General features: G+C 33.9%; 1 long non-coding RNA gene across 1 annotated transcript; it reads left to right on the forward strand.

The window, feature by feature from the left end:
- The first annotated feature begins 1,143 nt into the window (after positions 1 to 1,143).
- Positions 1,144 to 5,794, forward strand: LOC127703789 (uncharacterized). Its single transcript, XR_007983044.1, has 2 exons — positions 1,144 to 1,181; positions 4,764 to 5,794. It is a non-coding gene; the product is annotated as an uncharacterized LOC127703789 (long non-coding RNA).
- Positions 5,795 to 11,704: the final 5,910 nt, after the last annotated feature.

An 11,704-nucleotide genomic window follows, 5' to 3' on the forward strand; every position in this document is an offset into this window, starting at 1 on the left:
ACACGGAATTAGAGACCGAAATTTTCGACCAGGACCAAAAATTATACTCTCAGTCTTTCTCAAATGTAGGGACAATTTATTGTCAGTTAACCACTCATAGCATGACTCCAGCATTCTGGATAATTTATGAGAGATGACCCCAGCATCTATATCTGGCATGTATATATATGGAAAAATAAAATTGCAGTATCATCTGCATATATATCAAAACTTTACAATCTGAGTCAATGCTAATTTGAACATCATTGACATAGATCAAAAACAATAATGGACCCAGTAAGCTGCCTTGAGGGACACCACGTAATATTACACACTTCTGAAGTTGCCCCATTTACACTTACAACCTGTTTTCTGTTTGTCAAATAGGATTCAATACAAGGTATAGATCTAACCCCAATAACTTCTAATTAACCGGATTTTCGAAGTAAAAATCGGTTATTGATTTGGGGATGTACGGGGGGCGGATGGGCGGCTGCCAAATAGTGTGTCTTCAATAACTTGAAAACCATTTGACAAAATTTATTCAAATTTGGATATGTTGTTTCCTGCGACTAAATAAAGGTCAAGTTCAATTTTCACGATTTTAGCTTTTCTCGTTTGTGAGTTATGGCCCTTTTTAGCTCACCAAAAAGGGCCCCATGTGAGCTTATGCCATCACTTGGCGTCCATCGTCGTCCGTCGTCTGTCGTCGTAAACTATTTCAAAAATCTTCTCCTCTGAAACTATTGGGCCAAATACCTTCAAACTTTAACTAAATGTTCCTTAGGGTATCTAGTTTATAAATTGTATCCGAAGTTTTGATCCATCAACAAACATGGCCGCCATGGCTAAAAATAGAACATAGCGGTCAAATGCAGTTTTTGGCTTATATCTCATAAACTAAAGCTTTTAGAGCAAATCTGACATGGGGTAAAATTGTTCAATTGGTCAAGATCTATCAGCTCTGAAATTTTCAGATAAATCGAACAACCCATTGTTGGGTTGCTGCCACCGAATTGGTAGTTTTAACAAAAATTTGCAGTTTTTATACGACCGCAAAAAAATTTTGCGGTCGTATATTGGTATGACGTTGACCATGTTGACGTCGTCCGAAGACACATTGGTTTTCGCACTCTAACTTTAGTTTAAGTGAATGGATCTCTATGAAATTTTACCATAAGGTTCAATACCACAAAAGGAAGGTTGGGATTGATTTTGGGGGTTATGGTACCAACAGTTAAGGAATAAGGGGCCAAAAAGGGGCCAAAAATAAGCATTTTTGTAACTTCCAGACATAACTTGTGTGTTAGTATATGGATCTCTCTGACATTGTACCACAAGGTTCCATATCACACAGGGAATGCTGGGATTAATTTTGGGGGTAATTGCCTCAAAATATTAGGAATTAGGGGCTAAAAAAGGGGCAAAAAACAAGCATTTTTTTAGTTTCATGACAATAACTTGTGTGTAAGTGTATGGATCTTTCTGAAATTGTACTACAAGGTTCCATATCACAAAGGGAAAGCTGGAATTGAGTTTGGGGGTAATTGCCCAAAACGTTTAGGAATAAGGGGCCAAAAAGGGGCCAAAAATAAGCATTTTTCTAGTTTCCAGACAATAACTTGTGTTCAAGTGTATGGATCTCTCTGAAATTGTACTGCAAGGTACCATACCACAAAGGGAAGGCTGGGATTGATTTTGGGTGTGATGAATCATAAGGGGGTTCAACAAAATATTTTTTGGGGGGGGGGGGTTTCCTTTTAAAATCTTCCATTTTAAGTTGGTTATTTCTGATTTATATTTAAAAGCAAATAATAATGATATGGTAGGAGATACACACCAAACAGGATGTGTAAATTATTATATAATAAGTATTGTGCAATAGCAAGAAATTTTCAATTGCACAGTATTGCACAATAGCAAGAAATCTTCAATTACACAGTATTGCGCAATAGCAAGAAATCTTCAATTGCACAGTATTGCGCAATAGCAAGAAATATCCAATAGCACAATATTGCGCAATAGCAAGAAATAGTCAATTGTGCAGTATTGGGCAATAGCAAGAAATATTCAATTGCACAGTATTGTGCAAAAGAAGATACTTCCTATAAATTGCCTATTTCTTGACCAATTTCAATGGGGTTTTATTCTTGATTTCATGGGGTTCTTTAATATGCTGAATCTAACCGTGTATTAAGTTTTTGGATTTTGGGCGCTGTTTTTAAATTGGTCCATATTGAGGTCCAAAGGGTCCAAAATTAAACTTTGTTTGATTTCATCAAAAATTGAATTATTGGGGTTCTTTGATATGCCAAATCTAACCGTGTATTTAGATTCTTAATTTTTGGTTCCGTTTTTAAATTGGTCTACATTAAGGTCCATCGGGGTCCAAAATTAAACTTAGTTTGATTTTAACAAAAATTGAATTTTTTAGTGTTCTTTGATATGCTGAATCTAAACATGTATTTAGATTTTTGATTATGGGCCCAGTTTTCAAGTTGATCCAAATCGGGGTCCAAAATTAAACTTTGTTTGATTTCAACAAAAATTGAATATATGGGGTTCTTTGATATGCTGAATCTAACCATGTATTTAGATTTTTGGGCCCTGTTATCAACTTTGTCCACATTGAGGTCAAAAGGGTCCAAAATTAAACCTTGTTTGATTTCATCAAAAATTGAATTCTTGGGGTTCTTTGATATGCTGAATCTAACCATGTATTTAGATTTTGGATATTGGACCATAATAGGTGAATGTCCAATTTAAATTTTTTAAGTTCTTAGACCACATTCATTCTGTGTCAGAAACCTATGCTGTGTCAAATATTTAATCACAATCCAAATTCAGTGCTGTATCAAGCTTGAATGTTGTGTCCATACTTGCCCCAACTGTTCAGGGTTCGACCTCTGCGGTTGTATCAAGCTGCGCCCAGCAGAGCATTTTATTTATTGATTATAATATCTATTTATCCAGTTTGAGTTATTTCCCTTTGCACAGAAAATAAATGGATAAAATTAAATTGTGTTTCATTTCAACTTAAATTCAATATATATAGGGTTCTTTCAAATGCTGAATCTAAACCTGTATTTAAATATTAGATTTTTGGGCCCAGTTTTCAAGTTGGTCCAAATCAGGGTCCAAAATTAAACTTTGTTTGAATCTCAAAAATTGAATTTATGTGGTTCCTTGAAATGCTGAATCTTACCATGTATTGAGAGATTTTGGATTGTGAGCTCCTTTATCAAATTGGTCCACATTGTGGTCCAAAGGGTCCTATATTAAACTTTTGTTTGATTTCATCAAAAATTGAATTTTTGGAGTTCTTTGATATGCAGATTCTGACAATGTACTTAGATTTTGGATATTGGACCATAATAGGTAAATGTCCAATTTTAAATATTTCAGTTCTTTGACCACATTCATTTTGTGTCACAAACCTATGCTGTGTCAAATATTCAACCACAATCCAAATTCCGAGCAGTTTTAAGCTTAAATGTAGTGTCCATACTTGCTCAACTGTTCAGGGTTCGACCTCTGCAAGAAAATCTGGTTTCCTATCACTCTGACAGCCTCTTGTTTTTATACCCCTGTTTACGGGACCTATGGTATACCGTTGACCGTCCATCCGTCGTCAACATGTCGGACATTAACTCAAAAAAGCTTTAACAAATATGCATGAAACTTTGGTGAATTGTTTATATCTATTGACGTGAGCTCCCTTCCTTTTTTTATAAATTTCAGACTAATGTTTCCGAGTTTTGGGGTTTTATTCATTAAAAAAGGGGGGATTTTCCAGTTTTCCGACAATAACTCAAGAATGCTTTCACCAACTTGCAAGGAATTTTGGTGAATTGTTTATATCTATTGACATGAGCTCCCTTTTGATTTTTATACGACCACAAAAAAATTTTGCGGTCGTATATTGGTATGACGTTGGCATCGTCGTCGTCGTCCGAAGACACATTGGTTTTCGCACTCTAACTTTAGTTTAAGTGAACGGATCCCTATGAACAGTCAAGGGTCTAACTTAAATAAGTCATTAGAGAAAAATAACATACATTTGTTATTGAGGGCTAAAAAATCAAAAATCTGTAATAACATATGTATGTTACATGTTTCAAAGGGGCATTATACATCCTTAATTTTGTTAAATTGTGTACTAGTTCTATTGATATTATAATTGTCTTTATGTATATTAAACTTTAGAAAGATATAACAGCCCATAGTTTGCCAATCATGCATAACACACCCATGTTATCACAGAAGAAATATGCCTGTAATTACTAAAGGGTGTTATTACAGCTTCTCTACATCTCTTCAAAGCCTTTTCTCCTACATACATCACAATGTATTTTAATTTATTGTAATAAATAATGATAAGAGCATGTAATGAGGTTCTGCGCAAGCTTCCTAGTCATTCCCAAGTGTCTCATGTAATAAGTTAAATGCCTGTAATAACTAAGCCTTGTTATTACAGCTAAGTTATCACTTAAAAGCCTTGTCTCATTGATTTACCATGGTTGATCAAAAATGTATTAATTGAATTGGAAAATTAGTTTTCAAGGTTATGTATTAAGGTACTGCGCAAGTTTCAAGAATTCCCAAGTGCCCACTGAAAATAAACAAATTTATGGTACATTTAACTGATAACAAACATATGTTACTATAGATTAAGAGAAAGTATCCGTAATAACACATGTATGTTATTTTTCTCTAATAACATATTCAAGTTACACCCTTGACTGATGAAATTTTACCATAAGGTTCAATACTACAAAAGGAAGGTTGGAATTGATTTTGGGGGTTATGGTACTAACAGTTAAGGAATTAGGGGCCAAAAAGCGGCCAAAAATAAGCAGTGTTCATAAGGTAAAGTTCTATCAGCACTGAAATTTTCAGATGAATCTACTAACCCATTGTTGGGTTGCTGCCACTAAATTGGTAATTTTAAGGAAATTTTGCCGTTTTTGGTTATCTTGAATATTATTATAGATAGAGATCAACTGTAAACAGCAATAATGTTCAGCAAAGTAAGATCTACAAATAAGTCAACTTGACCAAAATGGTCAGTTGACCCCTTAAGGAGTTATTGCCCTTAATAGTCAATTTTTAACCATTTTTCGTAAATTTTTGTAATCTTTTACAAAAATCTTCTCCTCTGAAACAACTAAGACAAATTTAACCAAACTTGTCCACAATCATCATTAGGGAATTTAGTTTAAAAAATGTGTCCGATGACCCCGCCTGCTAACCAAGATGGCCGACATGGCTAAAAAATAGTACATAGGGTAAGATGCAGTTTTTATACGCCAGTTTACGGGACGTATTATGGTATACCGTTGACTGTCCGTCCGTCCGTCGTCTACATGTCGGACATTAACTCAAAAACGCTTTTACCAATATGCATGAAACTTTGGTGAATTGTTTATATCTATTGACTTGAGCTCCCTTTCGTTTTTTATAAATTTCAGATTTACCGTTTCCGAATTTTGGAGTTTTATTCATTAAAAAAGGGGGGATTTTCCAGTTTTCGGACAATAACTCAAAAACAATTTCACCAATTTGCAAGAAACTTTGGTGAATTGTTTAATGCTATCGACATAAGCTCCCTTTTGATTTTTATAAATTTTAGATTATACGTTTCTGATTTATGGGGTTTTATTCGTTACAAAAAGGGGGATTTTCCAGTTTTCGGACAATAACTCAAAAATGCTTTCAGCATATTTTATGAAACTTTGGTAAATTGTTTATATCTATTGTTGTAAGCTCCCTTTTGATTTTTATAAATTTTAGATTTTATGTTTCCGAGTTACAAGATTTTATTCATAAAAAAGGGGTGATTTTCAAGTTTTTGGACAATATCCTTAAAGTGCTAATAGAGAAGTTTTCATTAAACTTTGATGACTGATTTATATCTATTAAGATAACCTCCCTTTAGTTTTTTTTATAAATTTCTAATATAACATTGAGAAGTTATTGAACTTTATTTGTTTATAGTCTGACAACAGATTTACTAGTATTGTGCAACAGCACAGTGTATTGCACAACAGAAAGAAATCTTTAATTCATATAACCAATTTCAAGTTCTTTGACTACATTTATTCAGAAACCTATAATATGTCAAATATTTAATTACAATCCAAGCTTAGACCTGTATCAAGCTTGAATAATGTGTCCATTTTTGCCCCAACTGTTCAGGGTTGGACCTCTGCGGGCGTATCCAGCTGTGCTCAGCGAAGCAGTTTATTGGCTCATATCTATGAAACCAAAGCATTTAAAGCAAATCTGACAAGGATAAAATTGTTCATTAGGTCAAGATCTATCTGCCCTGAACATTTCAGACCAATCAGGCAACACGTTGTTGGGTTGCTGCCCCTGAATTGGTAATTTTAAGAAAATTTTGCAGCTTTTGGTTATTATCTTGAATATTATTATAGATAGAGATAAACTGTAAACAGCAATAATGTACAGCAAAGTAAGATCTACAAATAAGTCAACATGACCAAAATTGTCAATTGACCCCTTAAGGAGTTATTGCCCCTTATAGTCAATTTTTTTACAATTTTCATAAATTTTGTAAATTTTTGTAAATTTTTACAAAATATTTTCCACTGTTATAACTACTGGGCCAAGTTCATTATAGATAGAGATAATTGTAAGCAGCAAGAATGTTCAGTAAAGTAAGATCTACAAACACATCACCATCACCAAAACACAATTTTGTCATGAATCCATCTGTGTCTTTTGTTTCATATGCACATAGACCAAGGTGAGCGACACAGGCTCTTTAGAGCCTCTAGTTGTAGTTTCATGGCAATAACTTGTGTGTAAGTGTATGGATCGTTCTGAAATTGTACTAGTACTCAGTACTAGTAGTAATACAAGGTTCAATATCACAAAGGGAAAGCTGGAATTGAGTTTGGGGGTAATTGCCCAAAACGCTTAGGAATAAGGGGCCAAAAATTTTTCTAGTTTCCAGACAATAACTTGTGTTCAAGTGTATGGATCTCTCTCTGAAATTGTACTGCAAGGTACCATACCACAAAGGAAAGGCTGGGATTGATATTGGGGGTAATTGCCTCAAAGTTTTAGGAATTAGGGGCCAAAAAGGGGCAAAGCATTTTTCTAGTTTCAGGACAATAACTTGTGTGTAAGTGTATGGATCTTTATGAAATTGTACTACAAGGTTCCATATCACAAAGGGAAAGCTGGTTTTGTGTTTGTGGGTAATTGCCTTAAGTGTTTAGGAATTTTGGGCCAAAAAGGGGTAAAAAAACAAGCATTTTTCTAGTTTCCAGACAATAACATGTTTTCAAGTGTATGGATCTCTCTGAAATTGTACTGCAAGGTACCATACCACAAAGGGAAGGCTGGGATTGAGTTTAGGGGTGATGAATCATAAGGGGGTTCAAAAAATTGAGGGAGGATTTTTTTTTCCTTTTTTTCCTTTTTTTTTTCTTTAAAATTTTCCATTTTAAATTGGTTATTTTTGATTTATATATAAAAGCAAATAATAATGATATGGATTGAATAGGTAAATTAAAAATTTTTAAGTTCTTAGACCACATTCATTCCGTGTCAGAAACCTATGCTGTGTCAAATATTTAATCACAATCCAAATTCAGTGCTTTATCAAGCTTAAATGTTGTGTCCATACTTGCCCCAACTGTTCAGGGTTCGACCTCTGCGGTCGTATCAAGCTGTGCCCCAGCGGAGCATTTTATTACTTCTTTGTTTTCAGAAAATTGGGCAGAATAATCCCAGTGACCTGAGGATAGTCTAATCCAATAGCGGTCACTTCAACAAAATATTTTATTATTTTATCATGTTCATTCAGCCAGAGAACAGTGTAATATCATAAAGACTGATTCATGTTTTTACAAAAGAAGACATTTTGATTAATGTTGATGACCAAATTAATGTACCAAGAAAGATAACTCTAGTTACTTTGTAAAGAACTCTTTTTGTTTTAAAGATGCTGATTGTCTCGTTGATAAATAAAATGGTGTAAATAACATGTGTTTAACAGCCCTAACTGTTTAGGAAAAAGGGGCCAAAAACAATACTTTTCTAATACTTTGTATTAAAACTGCTTATATATTTGTTGACCAGTTTCAATGGGGTTTAATTCAAAGTATTGAATTCTTAGGGTTATTTGATATGCTGAATCTAACCCTGTATTTAGACTTTGAATTTTGGGCCCTGTTTTTTAATCGGTCCACATTGAGGTCCAAAGGGTCCAAAATTAAACTTTCTTTGATTTCTTCAAAAATTGAATTATTGAGGTTCTATTATATGCTGAATCCAACCGTGTATTTAGATTGATTTTTTTGTTTATAATTTTGAAAATGTTATAAATAGAGAAAATCTGACACGAGGAGGAATGATAAGAATGTTGAGATCTACCAATTGTCCATATATATACATGATATATGTCAAAACTGTCAGACGACTTCTTATAGGAGTTATTGCCCTAAAATGACAAATTTTATCTTTTTTTTAAATTTTTGCCTATTATCTTGAAAACTATAATAGATAGAGCGAAACTTTAGATTTCAAAAATAATCAGCAAGACAAGTTTTACAAATAAGTGTACATGCATGGTCGAAATCGTCAGTTAACTCCTTATTAGAGTTATTGCCCTTCAATAACGATTTTTACCAATATTTTGTGTTTTTGCCTTATATCTTAAAAATCATAATAGATAGATAGAAACTTAAATAAGCAAAAATGATCAGCAAGACAAGATCTACTATGAAGACAATTATGGAGGAAATCCTCCGAGGACATTTTGTTACCAGACAATAATTTTAAGTGTATGGATCTCTATGAAATTTAACCAAAAGGTTCAATACCACTAAAGGGAGGTTGGAATTGTTTTTGGGGGTGATGGTCTCACTCGTTTAGGAATTAGGGGCCAAAAAGGATCCCAAAACAAGCATTTTTCTAGTTTCAGGACAATAACTTGTGTATAAGTATTTTGATTGCTCTGAAATTGTACCACAAGGTCAATACCACAAGTAGTAGGTCGGGATTCATTTTGGGGGTAATTGCCCAAACCATTCAGGAATTCGGGGCCAAAAAGGGGCCAAGACAAGCATTTTTCTAGTTTTCAGACAATAACTTGTGTTTAAGTGTATGGATGTCTCTTGAATTGTACCACATTTTACAAAAAGAAAATTTCTTCAAATATAATTTTTATGCCCCTGTCATAGCGGAGGGGGCATTAAGTTTTACCCTTGTCTGTCTGTCCGTACGTCCCAAAGTTGGTTTCTGTTCTCTAACTTTAGGTTGCCTCAACCAAATATTATGAAACTTATACAAAATGCTTATTACCACAAAACACAGATCAAATTTGAATTTTGGTGGCGTCATTTTAACCGTTCTAGAGTTATGCCCCTTTACAAATGGAAAAATTGCTGAATTTTTTGTTTCCGTTTTCAACTTTAGTTTGCAACAACCAAATGTTATGAAACTTATACAAAATGCTTATTACTACAAAACACAGATCAAGTTCAAATTTTGGTGGCGTCACTTTAACCGTTCTAGAGTTATGCCCCTTTTCAAATGGAAAAATTGTAGAATTTTTCGTTTTTGTTCTCAAACTTTAGTTTGCCTCAACCAAATGTTATGTTTACAAAAAGAAAATTTCTTCAAATAGTTTTTTTTTTTGGGGGGGGGGGGGGGGGGGGGGGGGTCAATTTTTTTCCTCAAGTTTATCAATTTTCAACAAAAAAAATTGGGGGTCACAATTTATTTTGCTAATTCTTTGTACATTGTATATAGTCTGAAAACAGATTTACTTAGTATTGCACAACAGCACAGTGTATTGCACAATGACACATTTTAACTGACAATTTTTTTCCTCAAGTTTATCAATTTTCAACAAAAAAAATTGGGGGTCACAATTTATTTTGCTAATTCTTTGTACATTGTATATAGTCTGAAAACAGATTTACTTAGTATTGCACAACAGCACAGTGTATTGCACAACAGCAAGAAATCTTCATTTGAATATAAATTCAAATCATATAACCAATTTCAAGTTCTTTGACTACATTTATTCTGTGTCAGAAACCTATAATGTGTCAGATATTTAATTACAATCCAAATTCAGACCTGTATCAAGCTTGAATATTGTGTCCATTTTTGCCCCAACTGTTCAGGGTTGGACCTCTGCGGTCGTATCCAGCTGCGCTCGTCGAAGCACATTTTTTTTTTTATAGTATTGTGACAATAGCAACTTGTGAATACACCACACCTCCTCTGAGACCATTTCACAGAAAGCTTTCATACATATTTTTTGGAGTATTGTAACACTTTGTGATAGCAGATTCTCTGAGAGCTTTCACAGAAAATTCTCCTACTTGATAGGATTTTTTGCCATTATCTGTAGTTGACCACATTATACAGTCATTTAGATTTGACCATTTTTATGGGAGTTATGGGTCTTTTACCATATTTTTTTACTATCATACTTGTTGTACCTCAATGACACATTTTAACTGACAATTTAATTCCTTGCTTATATATAGTGCAGGGACATTTTACTATGCTGTAGCAATTTTGTTGTTTTGGAAAAAGGTGCCTTTACCTTACTGAATTCCAAGTCTGCTTACGAGACAGCTTATAAGCATGCTTAAAAGAAAATTACACAGTTCTTCTGTTAAATTTGTATTTATATATTATAAATAGATACTGATATTTCTTTTTTACAGGTTTCTGCTAGTCACACAGTAGCAGATGTAAAACAGATCTTATGGATGCAAACATCTATGTCTGTTGATGAGCAGAATTTGGTATACAAGGGTAAAACTTTAGCAGGTAAGTGATGATGTTTTTTTTGGAAACAAGAGGCTGTCAAATTGACAGCAAACCGGATTTTCCTGCACGAAAATGATATTTGCAAATCTGGACCCCCGAACAGGATCAAGTAAAAATATAAATGAATTTTTGTAGGGTTCAGAAATCAAAAGGCCAAATTCAATCTAAGGATCACTTTTTGCTCCTAAAAGTTCTACAACTCAATAACGATAAAAGCTAAAATCATGAAAATCCAACTTGACCTTCCTTAAGTCACAGAAAACTACATATATCTAAATTTGAAAAGATTTTGTCAAAGTGTTTTCAAGTTAATGCACAGACTGTTTGGTAGCTGCCCACACAGCAGCCATCCCACCTGCCCACCATACATCACCAAATTAATAACCGATATTTTTCTTCAGAAATCCCGTAAATAAAATTATTAGTTCATTTAATATTATTAAAACCAGTTTTTATACGACCACAAAAAAATTTTGTGGTCGTATATTGGTATGACGTTGGCGTCGTCGTCGTCGTCCGTAGAAGCATTAGTTTTCGCACTCTAACTTTAGTTTAGGTGAATGGATCTCTATGAAATTTTACCATAAGGTTCAATACCACAAAAGGAACGTGGGGATTGATTTTGGGGGTTATGGTACCAACAGTTAAGGAATTAGGGGCCAAAAAGGGGCCAAAAATAAGCATTTTCTAGTTTCCAGACAATAACTGTGGAACGGTGTATGGATCTCTCTGAAATTATACTACAAGTTTCCATACCACAAAGGGATGGTTAGGATTTGCTTTGGGGGGTTATTGCTCAAACCGTTTAAGAATTAGGGGCAAAAAAGGGGGAAAAACAAGGTTGTCCTCATTAATGGACAAATACTTTAGTACAAAACATAATTTAAAGCAGTGTAAGGGA

Source organism: Mytilus californianus, unplaced genomic scaffold, assembly GCF_021869535.1.
Source record: "Mytilus californianus isolate M0D057914Y unplaced genomic scaffold, xbMytCali1.0.p SCAF_1, whole genome shotgun sequence".
In the NCBI taxonomy this organism is placed as follows: Eukaryota; Metazoa; Mollusca; class Bivalvia; order Mytilida; family Mytilidae; genus Mytilus; species Mytilus californianus.